We start from the raw sequence: 18,786 nt of genomic DNA, 5'->3' as shown, positions 1-18,786 counted from the left end.
TAAATAAAATCTTAAAAAAAAAAAAAACACTTAAAAAAAAAACGTTCACAAGCAGATGGCCCTGCAAATGTTACCTTTTCTCAGGGCTTCAAAGATATAGTGCTCCTAGCCCAACTCTGGGGCCAAAGGTGCAAGCCAAGACAGATGAGAAAGATCTTCTGCAGCCCCAGTAGATAGACCCTGCAGCTGACCAAGATTTGGAAGTTCCTCTCTTCATCTTCATGAGTTTTGAAAGAAAGGCACCAGTTCCTTATTGATTCGGACCCAGGAAATTGGACTTTTGCTAAAAATGGACCAAGAACGTGGAAGTGGCCCCGAATACCATTCTTCCCTCAAGAACAAGGGGGGAAACTGTCCTGACCACTTAAAACTTAATCAAGAGCAATGAGTCCCCATAGGCTTGAGGCTCTGCTGGTAAAGCCATGTTCCCAGGATCCTTCCTGCCCTCTAGTGCCCTATGCATTGCTGCTTCTCCACAACAGAGAGAGAGTCTCCCTAACCCGTTTTCTGCACAAAGAAATGAGGGTCCCTGGGAAAGTATGTTGCTCCCTGCAGTCTCCCCACTTCTCAGCTTCCTAATTACATCTGATAATTAGTCCAGCACACCAGGGAAATCCCAGGAGAAACCACAGAGTCAGAACATTCTTATCCCAATCCTTAGCTTGAAAGTGTTCAAAGCTTCTAATTGTTCTAAGCTACCCATTCAAGCTGCCAGCAATGGCTTTCCAAAGGCACAGTGCTCCCAAACTAATAACAGCTTTCTGGGTGCAGAGAGCAATATTTCATGTTTGAAAAAATGTTTATATTAATAACATCACCCACCCCCCCCACCCAGGGTCTATTCAATCCTCGCCCACCCAGCCAAGATGATTACAAGATTAACACAAAGTGAGAGATGCTTAAAGATTATCCCCATTGTCTCGGCCTCCCAATCATCCAGGAGATGCCAAGATAAGGGAGGGGGACTTGGGGGACTGTCAGTGTTGCTCCTATTAAACCTCTTCCCAGCCCTGGGTCCTGACCTCATCAAACAGGCTAACATCTCTCTTCAGCCCACTTGTCCCTCACCCATTCATCCCACGGTCACGTCATGACAATGAGAGCTACACCACTAATTGAATGCTCATTCTATCACAGGCACTCTACTAAGTACTTCCAAATCTTTCATCTCATTTTACTCTCACCCCAAATTCTAGAGGTTGGTATTATTGTCATCACTGTTTCACAGATGAGAAAACTGAGGCCCAGAGACAATACGTGAATGACTCAGGTGGAAAGTAATGAAGCCAAACAAAAGCAGATCAATCAGACTCCAAAGCCTGTGCTTTGGGCCACGCAGTAATACAAAGCACTCATGCATAGTTCAGGCACTGGGAAGACGCAGATGTGTAAGACTCAGTCCATGACTTCGTGGGGCTCACAATCTGATGGAGTGAGATACTCAACGGGGTGTCCCGAATGCTAGGATGTAGCATCTCAGTGTCGTGTCATGAATGCTAGGATAGGAGTATCTGTAGGTGCCGTGGGAATTTCTTAGTACCACATCCAAATGATGCAGTCACTGACTGGCACTGTTAGTTCAATCAGCATCCTCCATGTTGTCCTGGTGGCAAATCCAATGACAGAGGCTACATGGCTCTGCACCCTGCTGCGGACTCCCACGGATATCTTGGACCTTGGCTCAAGAAAATCTGGAGCCCCTAACTCTGATACATAGTGTGTCTCTGAATTGTTTGCCCCCTGGCGCCTCCTTGACCCTGAAGATCCCTGCCAAGTCCCCATGTTCGAGGTTGGCCCTGGCCCTGACTTTCATTTTGGTCATGGATTTAGGGAAGCCTCATCCTTGGGTGTGCCTCCAGCAGTGGCCTCTAGGATGTAGCACTTTGTTTCAAGACCTGCCTGTATTCTCATGAGGATTCCCCTCATCCTTCCCAGGTTTCCCGAATGTAACCACCAAGTTTATCTCTCTCTCTGTATCTCCCCATGGTTCCTGGTAGAGTGCTTATCACATAGTGAGAATTTAGCAAGGGCTGTTTTTGCCTCAACCAAATGTAAGGGAAATAAGGAGGCTTTGTAAGGATATGCAAAGACAGAAAAGTAGGAACAAAAAAGAAATTAATCTTGGCAGACAACAGGAAGTAGCATTGAAAGGTTTTGAAAGGTGACACAAATACACAAATTTAGGAATAAGAAAGGAATAATGATTATGCATTCAGAAGTCCTTCTCCGCATAAATATGCTAATTAGTTTGAAAATTTAGATGAAATGAATGATTTTAAAGGAAAATGTAAATAAGGAGATTGGCTCAAAAAGACCTAGAAAATCTCAACCAACTACTAGCCATGAAAAGAATTGAGCAAACACTTCAAACATCAACCCTGCCCCCAAAAGGCACCAGAACATTCATTTTGGAGGTGCTTGTGGAAATTGCTTCCCAAAAAGAAAAACCAAAAGCTCAAAAGCAGTCATTGCAGTGACACGCCATGATATCCTATTGTAGGACAACAAAGCCCTCACAGATTGCTCTGGGGGTTGCTGTTACAATGACCCACCCTCCTCCAACCCCAAGCCTTTCTGCCCCCACCCAGGCTTTGGGAAAAGCCTTTGGATAACCCCTCCTTTGGGGAGCTTCTAAGAAAGGCAAAGCTCCCGATGCTTCTGACAAACTCACAGTGATGTGGCTGGCTTCGAAAACATTCATTTTGCAATCCAGCTGTTCAGCATCGGGTTTCTTGTGTGATCCCTCCCTACATTTTACTGGCTCCCAAATGTAGACAAGTTCACATTGTGCATGTGAATACCCAGCTTTCCCAAAGGCCCTGGATACTGAGACACAACAGCTCTCCCTGCCTTTGTTACAAAGTTGGGGAAATAGAAGGCTCTCCATCTTAAATGTGAGGAACCCAAAACACAGAGAGTCAAAGTGGCCCAAGGATACACAGATGGCCCATGGCAGCGTCGAGACTAGTGCTCAGGTTGCCCTGAGTCAATTCAGGACAAAGCAATTCAATTGTCTGAGAGAACATGCTTTTCCTAATGTCCTGATTCAAAGGCTTGCATAGAGCCTAAAACAGGAGAGTCTCCCTTTGTCCTAATGAATACCTGATATTCATTAGAACACACTACTAGATTGAAAAAAAGAAAGCATCTTTATGGATCATATTTTGAATCTATGGACAAGAAGATTCTTTTTTTTTAATTTAATTTATCTATTTGTCTATGAGAGAGGGAGAGAAGGGCAGGCAAAAGGAGAAGCAGACCCCCCACTGAGCAAGGAGCCCAATGCGGGACTTGATCCCAGGACCCCAGGATCATGACTGAAGCCAAAGGCAGATGCTCAACTGACTGAGCCACCCAGGCGCCCCTGAACAAGAAGATTCCTATTCACTACTGTAACTGGCAACTGAGTATGTGGCAGAGAAGGAGGACAAGGAGGGGAGGAGGAGGAAAAAAAGAAGAAAGGAGAAGAATGGAGCGTAAGAAATCATTTCCAAGTGAAACTCACACTCACACCTGCTTTGTAAAATTCCATGGAGGTAGCACAACAGGAAGTCCACCTTAGCTTACATGGCAAATGCATAATTTTGCAACTGAGCTTTTTGAGATACAATTTCCTTCATGAGGTGGCATCAGAAGTGATAAATCTAATAATCATGATATCACTTACAGCATCCTCAAGAGATCGAGGGTCTTGCTGACATCAGCTTTTGCATGAGTCACACCTGAGTCTTTAAGTCAGGGACAAGAACACAAAAGCACGATGCCTGTCTTTGTAATTAATTGACTGCCAGCACAAAATCAATAAAATCAACTCATATTAACATTGAACCATTAACTCAGTGTTCTTCCTTAAAAAAAAAAAAAAAAAAAAAAAAAAAGACCAGCAGGCACATTAGCTGCAAATGACAAATTCACTCAGTGGCTTGATTTAAGCTTGATTAGACTCTCCACATCTCCAGATGCTGGCAGTTAGTTCTTAAAGATTTACTTATTTATTTTGAGGTTGGGGGGACAGAGGGAGGGAGGGGAAAGAGAGAGAGAATCTCAAGCAGACTCCCCACTGAGCACAGAGCCTAACGCCGGACTCAATCTCACGATCCAGAGATCATGACCCTGAGATCACCACCTGAGCCGAAACCAAGAGTTGGGCACTTTAACCGACTGAGCCACCCAGGTGCCCCTGGCAGTTAGCTCTTATAGAGTAGATTCTGCAATTCATGATCTAAGTATTCAGCAGGAAATGCTATTTCAGGAAGTAAGGTCTTATATATGTATGTGACTCACTTTCAACATGCCAAATATTTTCATTGAAAGTTCAATTCCACTAATATTCATTCATGAAGCTCTTACTATGGCAAAGGAACTCTGTGAGACATACACATATGTACAATAAAAGGCCCCTGCTTTCAGAGTCACCAACATAATAAGCAAGTCAGAACCACACAAATAATTGGAATACGAGGCGGGCTGTTTCTAGCACTATTACAAGAGACACGAAGAGCAAGGGGAGCACAGAAGACAAAGAGAACAATTCTAATCACGAGAAGCGGGAGAGAAGGTGACAGAGGAGAAGATGCCAAAGAATCTGAGTCTTGAGGGATGTGTGGGATACAGTTGATGGAGATGGAGTAAAGGATATTCCAGGTAACTGCATAAAGGCAGGAACATGTCTTTTCTCGGTAGCCCTAGAAAAAAAGACCTGCATCTCATCAACTACGGTCCCAGAGATTCTAACTCTCCAGAGTACCAGTGCTTGGACCCATCTGCCAGCCTTGCAAACAAAACATACAGTTGCCTACTGGTGAGATGCAGGGTGAAGAGAAGGGCAGGGAGCATCTATGGGAAGAGGCATGGCCCGGGTGGTGAAGAAGAGGGACTCTTGCGGCGAGGAAGGCAAACCACACTGATTTCCCAGTCTTGCCAACAGTGTGCCCAGTGCATGGAGAGAGTGGCTGGCAACCTTTGCAAGATGAATTAATGAAAGAGTCAGTAAACATTACAGATGCAGCTTTTTCTAAAAGTTACCGCCATCCTTATTCTGGAACGTTTCCTGCCTACAACCCCCGTCGGGCTCCAGAGGTTGGCACAGGGTTGGCTTGGTGAGCTGAGACAACATTTCTGAGACCACCCTGGCTTTCTTATCAATGTTGTTTTCCTGTAGTTGCCTTGAAGTCTTACTTGTGGTTTCCCATGACAACATTTTTGCCTGGGTAAACAGCTCCTTGGTTCTGCAGGACCTCTGTGGGCATAGGTATGTTTATTCAATGTTTTGAACTTCCCTAAAATCTCTGGTGACAAAATAACAATGCCACTTGCATTTGTAAAATATTTTTACTTTTTTCAAAGTACCTCTACATTTATAGTATCTTATGTACTCTTCCACAATTCCAGTTCTCCCTTTGACCCAATCCAACCAGGCTTCCATCCCCCTCACTCCACAAGGCTGCTCTTGTCAAGGTCAACAATGACTCCCGTGTTGTCAATCCCATGGTCTCGTCTCTGGATTCATCTTATTCAACCTCCTAGCAACACTGGGCATAAGTTGAGCAGGTCCTCATCCTTAAATACTTGCCCCTCTTCGATTCTGGGACCCCACAGCCTTCTGGGTTTTCTCCCACCTCAACTTCCTTTGCTAGATTCTCTTTTTCTTCCAGACTGCTCCATTTTTTTAAATTTTATTTTATTATGTTATGTTAATCACCATACATTACATCATTAGTTTTTGATGTAGTGTTCCATGATTCATTGTTTGCGCATAACACCCAGTGCTCCATTCAGTACGTGCCCTCTTTAATACCCATCACCAGGCCAACCCATCCCCCTAATCCACTCCCCTCTAGAACCCTGAGTCCATAGTCTCTCATGGTTTGTCTCCCCCTCTGATTTCCCCCCCTTCATTTTTCCCTTCCTACTATCTTTTTTTTTTTTTAGCATATAATGTATTATTTGTTACAGGTCTGTGATTCATCAGTCTTACACAATTCACAGTGCTCACCATAGCACATACCCTCCCCAATGTCTATCACCCAGACTACTCCATTTTTTGAAAGCCCCAGTGCTCAAGTCTCAGATCTCGTCTCATCTTTTTTTTTTTTTTCCCCTTTTTCTCCCCTCTCTTCTTCATTTCCATTTATTTACTAGGTGATCATGTCCAACCCCCAAGGCTTTACATACTATCTATATACGGATGACTCACACATTAATATCTCTAGGCCCTTCTTACCACTGAACTCAAGATTCATATTCAACTGCCTACTTGAAAGCTCCACTTAACCAAGATGGAGGAATGGGCATCCCAAATTTAAATCTGTCCAAGACTAAACTCATTTCTCCCCCTCCTCTAAATGGTACCACAATTCCTCCAGTTGCCCAAACCAAAAACTTAGAAGTCATTTGTTACTAGTGGTTACATTTCCCCCTTCCTGTTGTCACTGGCCTAGTTGAAGATCTAGTACAGTAGCCTCATACCCGGTATCTTGGCAGCACACTACCACCCCCCCACACACATATACTCATATGGCCCTCCATAGTGTGACCACGACAGTACTTCACAATTTTAATCAGTCAGATCACTCTGTTTAAAATCCTTCAGCCTGCCCATCATAGAGAGAATAAACTCCAACCTTTTGACCTTAGCGCTACTTTTATACCACACATGCTAGCCGGCTCCGGTCGGACTGCCTACTTTCTGCCACTCAAACACATCAAGACCTTTCCTGCTTCTGGGCCTTCACTTTGGAAGCTCCCCGTACCTGGAGGGTCGAGTATCTTCTGCGATGGTCACAGGGCCAGCTGCCTCCTGACAATCAAATCTAAAGAATCACATATTTAAGTCCGTGCAACCCTCAACTTACGTGCTGTTGCTGCTTAGACTCTTAGTTCTTTTATTTCACCCCAAAAATTAGTCGTTACTCTTTTACTTCACAGTTAATATTGTTCAGATTTACCTACATATTTACCAGTTTATTTGCTCACTATTCCTTGTTACACCTTAGATCTTTCTCCAGGGGTCATGTTTGAATGAGGCACGTGTTAGGCCTTCCTACTCTATCTTTCATGCTTCAACCTCACCTTTATGTTTTCCACCTTCTTATTTCACAGTGCTCCATTCTGGAAAAAAAAAAAAAAACATCTTCAGATCTGCCAGTTCACTCTTTCTCTCTTCAGATGTGTTTAATTTGCTGTTTGGCCCACTCGCTGAATTCTATTTCATTTTTCCCCCAGATTTGCCTGGTCATAGCTGATAATCTCTTTTTCTTATCCCATTTTGATTACATGTTTTGTTTCTTGAAACAATCCATCTGGAGTTGTTTTATGTCCTGTATCTGATTAATTCTAGTATCTGAAGTCCTTGGGAATCCAAATCTCTTGTTTGTGCTAACTCTCCCTTGTGGTGGCTTGTTTTCTTGTATGTTTGATAGATACATATTTTTTCATTGTGAGCTCCTATTTGGTTGAACTAAGTCTTGGGGAATCCTGAGGGGTGTAAGTTGGGGATGCTCTCCTCCAAAAAGATGTGAATTTGCTTCTGCCAGGTGCCAGGAGGCACTAACAACACGGGGCCATCTTTTCTCAGCAGTGCTTTCCCTTGTGACGTGAGGACCGTAGATTTGAACTCCAGACCTGTGTTAGAACAAGCTTTGAGTTGCAAACTCTCAAGGGAAGGCTCTTCCACTCTGCAGCATTCACACCCAAAGACACAGCCCCTAAATTAGTCACTCTCATAATCAATTTCAATAAAAGCTCCTCAGGAAGTTGATACTGATCCACAAAATGAAACAATTCCTTCACACTACACTCCCTGGTTCCAGTAGTTTCTTGGTTTTGCCCTTCCCCCACGTTGACTACCTTCTTAGTGTCCAGAGGTCTTTTTTTTATTATGTTATGTTAATCACCATACATTACATCATTAGTTTTTGATGTAGTGTTCCATGATTCATTGTTTGTGCATAACACCCAGTGCTCCACGCAGAACGTGCCCTCTTTAATACCCATCACCGGGCTAACCCATCCCCCTACCCCTCTCCCCTCTAGAACCCTCAGTTTGTTTTTCAGAGTCCATCGTCTCTCATGGTTCGGGTGACCAGAGGTCTTAAAGGGACTTTCTGTCACCCTTTCCACAATTTTTACCTTGCACGGGTGGGAGCAGCTTTGAGGCTAGTGGCCCAAGCTCAGACTCACTGAAATCTGCGTTTGACCTAGCATCAAGGTCTGACACACTATTGTCTTTTACTTTTAGTTTATCTATTATAGATAACGATAGCCAAGGGACTGAATATTTTGCCTTTCTTATTAGCTTGCACTTCTTTAGAGACGCCTAGAGCAAGGTATGGGGAAAGGACACAGAGCTTCCAAGCCTTTTGAGTGTGCGGCTCTCCCTGCATCTCCATGTGTTCACCAACCAAGAAGCTCTCCCAACACTCTCTTTTTTGTTTTTTTATGGAGGCATCTTTACATAGGCATGATCGATTATATCATTGGCTATTCGTGATCCATTCAATATCCAGCCCCTTTCCCCTCTCCAGAGGTCTGGCGGTGGGACTGAAAGTTGCACTACTAATCACCTGGTTGATTCTCTTGGCAAACCAGCCCACATCCTTAGGTGGTTTCCAAAGTCTCCTCATTAACATAACAAAGAACACCTTTGGCACTCATCCCTTAGGATATTCCAAGGTAAGTTTTAGGAGCTCTTTGACAGAAACAGGACAAAGACCAAATATATACATTTCTTATAAAAAACATTATCACATCAGACCCAGCACTTCCACTTCTAGGTATATACAAAAAGGAATTGAAAGCAGTGACTCTAATAGATCCTTGTATGCCGTGTTCATTAGAGGATTATTTACAATAGCCCAAAGGCAGAAACAATCCAAGTGTCCATCAATGGAGGGATGGGCAAACAAAATACATACAAAGGAATCACACTGTACTCATACAGTCCAACCACAAAAGGAATGTGGCTCTGATACATGCAGCCTGGACCTTGCAAACATTATGCCAAATGAAATAAACCAGACACCAAAGGACAAACACTGTGATTCTACTTATATGAAATATCTAGAATAGACAAAATCATTGAGATGCAAAGTAGATTAGAGGTTCCCAGAGGCTAGAGGAGAGGGGGATTGAGCAGTTATTGCTTCATACTTACATAATTTCTGTCTAGGGTGATGAAAAAGTTCTTGAACTAGATAGTAGTGATTGTTGAACAACACAGTGAGCGTAATTCATGCCACTAAATTGCACACATGAAATGGTTAAAATGACGAATCTTTGTAGTACATATTTTACTACAATTAAAACCCTTAGTAATATACCAAAAAATCATTGAACTATACACTTTAAATGGATGAATTTTATAGCATGTGAATTATGTATCAACAGAGCTGGGTTTTTTTTTTTTTTTTTAGATTTTATTTATTTATTTGACAGAGCAACACAGCGAGAGAGGGACCACAAGCAGGGGGAGTGGGAGAGGGAGAAGCAGGCTTCCCGCCGAGCAGGGAGCCCGATGCGGGGCTCGATCCCAGGACCCCGGGATCACGACCCGAGCTGAAGGCGGACGCTTAACGACTGTGCCACCCAGGCGCCCCAGAGCCATTTGTAGTTACAGTTTGTTATAATTTATCCAGGATTTAGTTGCACTGTAACAGGGAGGCTTTTTAGAATACTTGGTCTGCCATATTGCAGAGGCAGAAGTCAACCTTCATCTATTTGGAGAGGGTGTCCTTATCTCCTGATCTAAACTAGAACCACCACCACCAAGACCACCACCACCACAGAAGCTCCAAAACAATAGAGCCCGCATCTGTCTTGTTCACCACTGCATCTCCACTAAATTCCAGTGTAAAACGTCAAACATTTAAAAAATATTATCATCAATAATAGCAAGAGTCTAAGGATCCTAATAATGAAATTTTAGTTTCCTAATTAAGGCTATTCCAGCATGACAAGGTTATTCTAGACCGCTAGTGACCCCTGTCCTCTACACCGCATGTTAGACAAAATCATAAGAGATGAAGATTGACTGACCTGTTTACTAAGTTCTGGATCTATCGGCTTTCTAGTTATTCGTATAAAACAATGCAGTGTCAAGCTGCTCCCCCACTAAAGACCGTTTCTTAAGCACCTTAGTTGCCCTATGCGTTTTGTCCTATCTCACTTTTGTCCATCCAAGCATCCACTTCTTGAAGGCACTGACCAGGTCTCTGAGTCCCTTTGTCTTGCCTCAGGGTGCTTAGCTTTAGTGCGTGACCCATCCTTAGGGCCTTAGGAAACAGTATTGACTGGCTGCTTGCAGTGGGAGAGATGGATATTCTGTTCCCACTATCTTGTGCCACCCTCTGGGAATTCTATGCCCCTCTGCAAGCTGTCTACCTATTTCTGTGGCAAGTCACAGTGAGGCTAACTCCCCCTGATCCTCCAGCACTAGACCTGACTGGGCTTTTCTTTTTCCTTGCCTGGTGAAGAGTGACTGGTCCTTAGAAGCTCTTCTCATAGGTCTCTGGGATGTAAAGTAGCACGCAAAACTTCAGGAATAGATCGAGTTTCTGTCAATGGATTTTGCATAGCCAACGGTGACTCTCCTTCCACCTTCATCTTAGAATTTTCCCCACAAAACTGAAATCTAGATCTCAGCTGGGCTATATCAGCCCTCCAGATTATTCTTTTTGCCTTTAAAACAATTTCTCTCTGAATGGCCAAAGGTCATAATGACCTTTCATTGTTTTGCATTTGTCAAGTGATCTCACCTCCATTACCTCATTTGGTTCATTAGCCCTTTTTTTTTTTTTAATGAACGAAGCGTGAAAGCCCATCAAAGTTAAGTGACTTGCGCAAGACCACAGCGCTAGTTAGTTACAGAGCTGATATTAGAACTCAAGACTTCTTCTTTCACTCTGACACACCGGAGACCTAAGTTACACAGCCAAGGCACTTATTTCCTAGGTGGGGAGACCTGGGTAAGGAAATCCAGTAGGGCACTCTGGGTAGTATGAAAATATCTATGCCCTGGGAAAGAAGAGCATAAGAGGGGAGATGGGAAGGGGCAAGGCTTTCTACCCTATTTTACCAGAAGCTGGTTGTGATTTAATAACCTGAGCTAGGCAGTGCCAGCTCCCCTGGAAGCCTGGCAACCCCTCGGTGCTCAAGGGTGTTTTTTCCTTAGCTTTTCTTTGCCATTTTCCAAGAGTCTCTGTGTCAGGTCCCACTGGGGGCCTCACAGGGATGAGAACAGCTGCAGAGGCGCTGGAGTTGGGCTGCTGAGTCCATGCCCAGGACCGACACCTGCCCTTCCACAGGGCCCTGGGGACAAGTTGGCTCAGAGAAACAGGGACGAGACAGAACTCCATTCATCAGAGAGAACTGGGGTGGAAAAACCCTGCTTGATCCTTTGGCACCACTAAGCTCTAAGGTTGGCCCTGAGCCCCACACAACTCCAGATTCTGTTCAGCAGGGTCAATTAAAATAAGAGAGTGTACTTGTAGGGCCCATTGCCGTTATCAGTTGCATTTAACGAGTTATCTGGTGTCTGCTATGCACAAAGTATAGTGGGAATATGGCTTTGGAATTCAGTAGAGGAAGGAAAGGTTTGTTTCAAAAAGGAAGTTAATGTCTTCCTAGATTCTGGGTTAATTCTTGCCTTTGACTCACTGTGGAATCAGATAAGTTGCTTTTTCTCCGGGTCTCAGTTTCCCTTGCTGTAAGGTGAGGGCGCTGGTCTGGAGCCTTTTGAAGTCTGTGACTTTTTTTGTGTCACAAGCCCTTTTGAGAATTTGATGAAAGCTATGGATCTTCTCAGAAAAGATGCATATGTGTGGATAGATAGCTTATTTTTCATATCATTTCAGGGCTTAAATATTTCCCTGAAGCCCATCTATAGATCCTAAGTTAAGAACCTCTGGAGTAGTTGATTTCCGAGGTCTCTTCTAGCTCTGACAGTCTCTGAAACATTCCAAGTTGGACACAGTTAATGAGCAGAGACACCAGGGCCAGAATGCTGGCAGCTGTGGTGGAATCCCAGAGGCTTAACTGTACCCCCCTTCCCAGGCTTCCTGAGACTCCAGTCCAAGGGAAGCAAAAGGATGTAAGCTCATTCTCTGCAAACTGAGTCCAAGGGAAGCAAAGGGGTGCAAACTGATTTACAGCAAACCAGACTGGAGTGTGCATCTGATGGTTGGCTCCCAGGATGCTGGAATTTAGCAAGGATATGACCTTTGTGGGAGAGAGTAGGCACAAGAGTCATGGCCTCTAAATGTGCCTCAGTGGCTGGCTGGGGAAAAGACAAAGAGCATTGGTAAGGAACATACAGCTCAATTTCAGATGTTCTGAGCTGACGACTCAGGAGGTAATTCTCAGCATGGCTGCACAGAGTGCTAACGGCCATAAACCTACTGCATCCCCCCTTTATGAGACGAGATTTTAGTACTAAAAAAAGATCAGGAGAGAAGAAAAGAAAGAGATTTGGTTGGGTGTACCAGTCGGGGTCCCAGTAAGAAACCCACGACACACTCAGATTGGATAAACTGAGTAGTTTAACAAAGGGGACTGCTTACAAAAGTATGGGCAGGGTACAAAGAAGCCATGGGGATACTGCAGTATCCTAGGACTAGTAATAGTGGGGTCCATTATCACCCTTATTCCTGAAAGAGAGAGGGGAGGTAGCAGTTACCAGGACCTAGAGGAAGGAGAGAGCATGAAAATGATATGAAAAGAGCTCCCTGATCGGAGCTGTGACCTTCAGTCAAAAGACGCCCAGCAACTTTTCAGGCAGGGGGCCAAGGAATAAACAGCCTAACCTTACTTTTCTCTCTCTGCCAGGGTTCCCCATGGGCTAAACAGCCAGAATCCAGAAGACGAGGGAGCCTGTTGACAGGGAGCAGGGTGGCGTAGGGTAGAAAGTAGAGAGTAAATCTGAAGAGGAAGGCCTGGAGAGCAGGTCTGTCATTGCAGGCAAGAGAAAGGAACTGTTACCACGGCCTTGAATGTGACATCCACCCAGTAGGCCCTGTGACATCTGGGCAAGAATAATTGAAGAGGTGTGAACTGCAATTAAGCAATAATGATACCATTTTGCATGTGTAAAAGCCTTTACACGTTTCATGCTGCTTTCACCTTATTGTCTCATCTGAGCCGTGGACTTACCATGTAGGCAAATGGGTGGTTTTCGTCTACACATGAGGAACCTGAAGTTCAGCCAAGGTAAGGGAATTTGCAAGCTCAAATGTCAATAGAGAGGAAGATGGAGACTAGAACATGGGTTTGGACTCCTAGTCTAGGGCCATTTGCACTATACCTTGAGGTCTTTTCTGTGTCGTGTTTCAGTCCACAATGTTGCTCCAATAGGACTTTATAGGACTCCTATTACTGACAGATGTGAAAATCCACCACAAGGGCAATAATGAGGAACAAAACTGCAGGGACTGCTTCCTCACATTTTGAGGAAAGGGTCAGTATGATGCAGTGGTAAGAAAACAGGCTGAGTTGGAAGATAAATAAATGAGTACAATATTCCTTGCAACTGTTTTCCAGAGCAGAGACTCCTAGACCCAGTTCTTCCTGCATCCTCTCTCCTTCTTCGTTTCTGGCCTCTGGGTATCCTACCTCATCAGCTACAGATTTTCACTGTAGAGGCTGTCATAGCTTGAAAGTAGAAAAGAAATGGAAATGAAGAAGTAAAAGCCCAAGGCAAATAAGAAAACAGAAACTTACCATGTCTTTTCAAATTCCATTGCAAAAAATAAAAACGTGTTTTCAAACTTGTCCCAATTTGCATGCAAACCAAGAAGGAAAACCAGGAGGTGGTCTACCCTTGAGTTTGCAATTAAGTAGGACTAGAGGAAAATTCTGAGGGTTCAGTGTTCTTAGGAAGGGCAAAGTGCTTAATGGAAGAGATGAGTCAGGCACTAGATGTGAAAGGACATTTGGGAAGGATGAGATTGCAGATGGCTCTGCCTGCAACCTTAAATTCCTTGTTCTAAAGATAATTAGAAGCCAGTGAATCCTAGAAGGTTCAAAGCCAATGAGCTTTCACGATCCATAGATTCTAGAGCAGTTCTCAGCCCAGGGTCCTTTTGCCTCCATCTAACTCCCCTAAAGACACTGGGCAATTATCTGGAGACATTTTGGGTTGTCACAACCGGGGGGTGGGGGTGCTACTGACATCTAGTGGGTAGAGGCCAGAGATGCTGCTAAATGACCTACCATGCACAGAACAGAGCCACACAACAAAGAACTAAAGAACAATCTGGACCAAAACATCAATAGTGCCAGGCTGGAGAAACCCTGCTCTAGGGCATCTCTCAACTGTCAAGATGTTACCCATGCTACGACCACAACACTCTCCACTCCCCAGCTGTAAAGATGGCCTCCTTGCTTCCACCTATGGACGGTAGGCTAGCAACTCTCCAGAGCCAGTTCAATGTCAGCAGCCTATTGGGCTAAGGCAGAATTCATCTCATTTCCCAGGGTGGTTTGTTGTTGTTACTATTGTCCATCGCTATTGAGTTTTTGACCCTTGGCCTTACTTTAACCCCACTAAGAAGCTTATTTCCTAGTTCCTAACTGCTTGTCTGGTTAATGACTCACAGCCTTCCTAGACCTCTGGTTTTTGCAAAGCCCTTGGCTCTTCTAGTCCTGGCATCATTCCCAGGCTCTGAGGTCCAACTTCATCCATGGTTTCAGAACTCAGTACAACACTGCTTTACTCATTCCATTCTCGGACACCAAATGGGGTTTGGGCTGGTAATTACCCTAGACCTGTTGCCTCTTGAAACTGTGTGAGAAAGTTGACTGCCCCAGGAAGGAAAAGATTCAATGAAATATCAACTAGTACAAGAGGTACTCCTTCTGTGACTTGTCAAAGTTGTAAGAGAAAGACCGAGAAGATGCTTTCTGATGCAGCACATTTCAGAAGACTTCTGTGTCAGCTGGCTTAAGGAGAGACAGAAAGATGTCCTGCACAAAGTTGTCTTTTTTTTTAATATTTTATTTATTTATTTATTTGACAGAGGGAGACACAGCGAGAGAAGGAACACAAGCAGGGGCCGAGCGAGAGGGAGAAGCAGACTCCCTGCTGAGCAGGGAACCCAAATCGGGGCTCGATCCCAGGACCCCGGGATCATGACCTGAGCCGAAGACAGACGCTTAACGACTGAGACACCCAGGCGTTCCACAATGTTGTCTTAAATCTCATCAAGCATGTACTTCATGTTTGAAGAAGAAGGAAAAAAAAAAAAAAAACACGCTGAGGATAAACTGAGACCCCACGGTTGAAATAATGTCTGATTTGGCCCTTTCTCAAGTGTTAGCCTCAGAAGGAGTACAAAAAAAGAATTTGAAACAACAATACAAAGTATGAGGATTATAACCATGGAGGCAAGTAGGAGTAACTGCTGTATTCCTAACAAACTTTTATTTCTGATTTTTGAGACTCAGGGTGATATTTGTGCAAAGCACTGGCTCCTAATCCTGGTTCAATCACATGTTGCTATGTGATCATGGGCAAGTCACTCACACTTTATTCCTCATCTAAAAAAATGGAACTGATATGCTATAACTGTAGTTTTCTTTTTTTTCAATTTGGAACAAAAAGATAGTGCATATGAAAGTGCCTTGAAAAGCATTAATGTTTTATGAATGCAAATTATTATAATTATTTTGCAGAAGATGTGTGACCTAAGGGGAAATGAATGTGGATAAGGAGGGACCAAACAAAGCTGGTAGGGGAAATCAGGTTTTGACAAAGGAGAGACAGAGACAAAGAGGTAGAGACACACAGGGGCAGGAGAGAGACAGACAGACAGACAGAAGCAGAGAGAGAGACAAAGAGAGAGAGAGACAGAGAATCTTCTGTGAACTATCTTCATCCTGTTTTACAGCACCCGAGGACTGGAAAGAAAATCCACTTTCTCTGCCCCTACAGAGCACTTTATCTCCACATTCTGGGCATAGCTGTACCTGTCTCCTTTTATAAAATCTTTGCAACAAAGGACTCCCTAACATGATTTGGTAGTGCATTCCAGAATTGATCTTTTAGGTCAAAAAGTTCTTCTGAATTCAATCACTTGTTGAATAGCAGTCACTGAGTGCTTATGAGAATTTAGCCACCATGGTAACCATTTAGGTAACAAAGAACAAGACACAGCTCTTGTCCTCGAGGAGCTGTCGGTCTGGTGGAAATTCCTTGGTTGAGTTCCTTCTGTCACAATTTAATTCTCTTCTTGCCTCTGACCTACATGTAATGGTCTGAAAAGTTGACTTTGGGACCTTGTTTATACAATCATCTAAACTGCCTCACGGTTCCAAGTTTTGACTCATAGCAATTGTGTTTTGAGCCTGCTAAGATTGAAAACTTACACAATTAAATTAGTTTCCCTTAAGAATGGGGGAAATAATCCAAGTCCAATATATTGGCAACCAGTCCAACTGGTTGCTGGGAAAGGATGAGTTGATTGCACATTTCTGAAGACTAATTTCTAGATGCTAGAGTATTCATAGGTTAATCTGCATCCTGCCCAGCGTTGTAGGTAATGCCTAGAGAGGACTATAACTGAACCCTAAGGAATAAAGCTCTAATAGTAGACATCTCCTATCCCTTAACATTTGGTAAAGGATATCTGAGAGCCTTTGATGGCCCCTTCAAATCACTCTCTTCATGTAAACCATCTCTAACGCTCCAGTTCCACTTTCTTTTAGTTCACATTCCCATTATGCCCATCACCATGTTTAATGAGCCAAATTGGTTCAAATGCAGCTAAAAGTCAAATACACAAAGAAGGCAGGATGATTCCTGTGAGAAAGAGAGCTTCTGTGACAACCCTCAAGGAGGCCGGGAGACAAAATGCTTCTCTGAAGACACCCAGGAGGAACAGCTAGGAAAAGTTCTGTATTCTCCCCCTCCTCACAAAAAGGCCTTTCTTTTTTCCCTCTTCAAATCCATTCCACCTCCCACACAGAGAGGCAGGACTAGTGGCAAGTTTAAGCAGGAATGCAAATTGAGGGATGTGTACAGGAAGACAGAAATAGACTGTATAAAATGGCAGCCAGTGTGATCGCCTGGAAGAAGCTCAACTCAAACCTTTCCACTGAGAGCAAAGCAGCCCCTGTTAACATTCGTCCCTTGCATGGGCTGCTGGGATCAGGAGTCAGGCTTTCAATGGTTTACAGCAACAGGACAACCCCTTGGAGGGCTGAGGGCCCACTCTCACTGTGCCTCTTACCCAAATGAGTGGTAAGGTCCACATCGAGGAGACAAGAACCTTAGCTGGACTGAACCTGCATGGTGACGTTTCCCAGTCCCAAGGAAGACCAGGCTTGTTGCAGCCTCCACAAAACAAGCTCCGCACGGACTGCAGGAGACAAGCTACGGTCACCTGAACCTCATTTTCTCCACATTTACAGTAGATCAAGGGTCATTTAATACATGGTTGAAACAGAGCGTTTGGATGAATTTCATTTTCCGGTCACTGAAGGTTAGCCTTTTCAAATATTCACTTATACTTTGGTTCCAAATTTTGTTCAAGCAAAAGTTTGAAAAAAACCAAACAAACAACTAAACATCAGACCCTGGCTATTTGTTATTCCCCTCTCAAGGTAGAAAAATCGGTTTAATTATTTATTAATCGGTTAAATTAAAAATCAGTTTAATTAATTACTGCAACATCTTTAGGTGTCTTTGCACCCTCCCAGGCTAGCACAAGATTGGGCTTCTAGTAGGTTCACAGAACATTTATTTCTTTTAGCATTCCAGCAAGTCGCCATTTTACTGTATTTGTGTGTGTGTGTCTCCATAGTTGATCTCTTCTCTTTTTCAGATACATACAGCCCGAAGTACATCTGTTATTAACCTAATATGTTCAATTTCTTGAAATAGTTTCCTGTTTTGCTTATTATCTCTGTCATTAACAGTTACTGACCTAGGCCCTCATCCGGAACTCAAGGGCAGATGTGCATTCTTCTGGTCATTTTTGTGCTGAGGTTATGCTTTAGCCATCCAAATTCAGCTCAGAGTGGACAAACTACAGCAAGCAGAGAACATGGAGCCAAGAGAAGGGGAAGGGAAGAGAGACAGGGAGAGCCATCTGAAATGCTTGCTGGGCCATGGTTCAGAGAAAACTGCCTCCCTAGACTTGGCTGTCTTTCTAGGCCAGGCCTCTGTCAATAACACATTTATTGGCCATCCTGACTTCAGCCTCTGATTTGCCCAATTCAAATATACTTTTTCCAAGAAACAGCTCTCCTAGTCATGGCCCCTGACCATGACAAACAATGCTGTTGAAAGGTCCGAGTGAATGGGGCCATTTTCTCTAAATGAGTCACCACCACCTGGAAAGTTCTTGGAAAATGGAAGAGGCGCCAGAAGGCTAAAGACAAGGAAATGTTGTCCTACTTTTTGAAAAGGGAAAGAAGTATATCTCAGAAAATATAAACCAATAATTAACTTGATGCTGATACCCAGAAAAATACTGCAAAAGGGCTATTAGAATACTGTTTGTGAGCACTCAAGCAAAATTAGGATCACTAGACACAAATAAGGGTCAGTACAAGCCATGCCCAGCTAACTTTTCTTTTGATAAAACTTCTAGACATCTGTGGCGGATATAAAAATATAGTTGAAAAAACATATTTTGTGTACTGAGTATGCCCTGGGCCAGGGTTGGCAAAATACTTCCTTCCTGAGCCCATGGCAGAAATCATAACCCCTCACAACACGCTAGCGCTGAGTTCCTCCCCGATGTGCACTCCTTCTCAGTAGGCAGTCACCTTAGTCCACCTGCCATCCCA

At 43.8% G+C, this 18,786-nt stretch overlaps 1 protein-coding gene across 1 annotated transcript in view; it reads right to left on the bottom strand.

Annotated features, from left to right (window-relative positions):
- The window catches only part of DCX (doublecortin), a 119,370-nt gene that overhangs the window by 36,410 nt on the left and 64,174 nt on the right, over positions 1-18,786 (bottom strand). The window lies entirely within an intron of this gene.

The sequence above is a fragment of the Zalophus californianus genome, chromosome X (assembly GCF_009762305.2).
Source record: "Zalophus californianus isolate mZalCal1 chromosome X, mZalCal1.pri.v2, whole genome shotgun sequence".
NCBI classification, from domain to species: Eukaryota; Metazoa; Chordata; class Mammalia; order Carnivora; family Otariidae; genus Zalophus; species Zalophus californianus.
The sequence above is the reverse complement of the archived record's forward strand: the minus strand, read 5'-3'. Positions and strand labels throughout refer to the sequence as shown.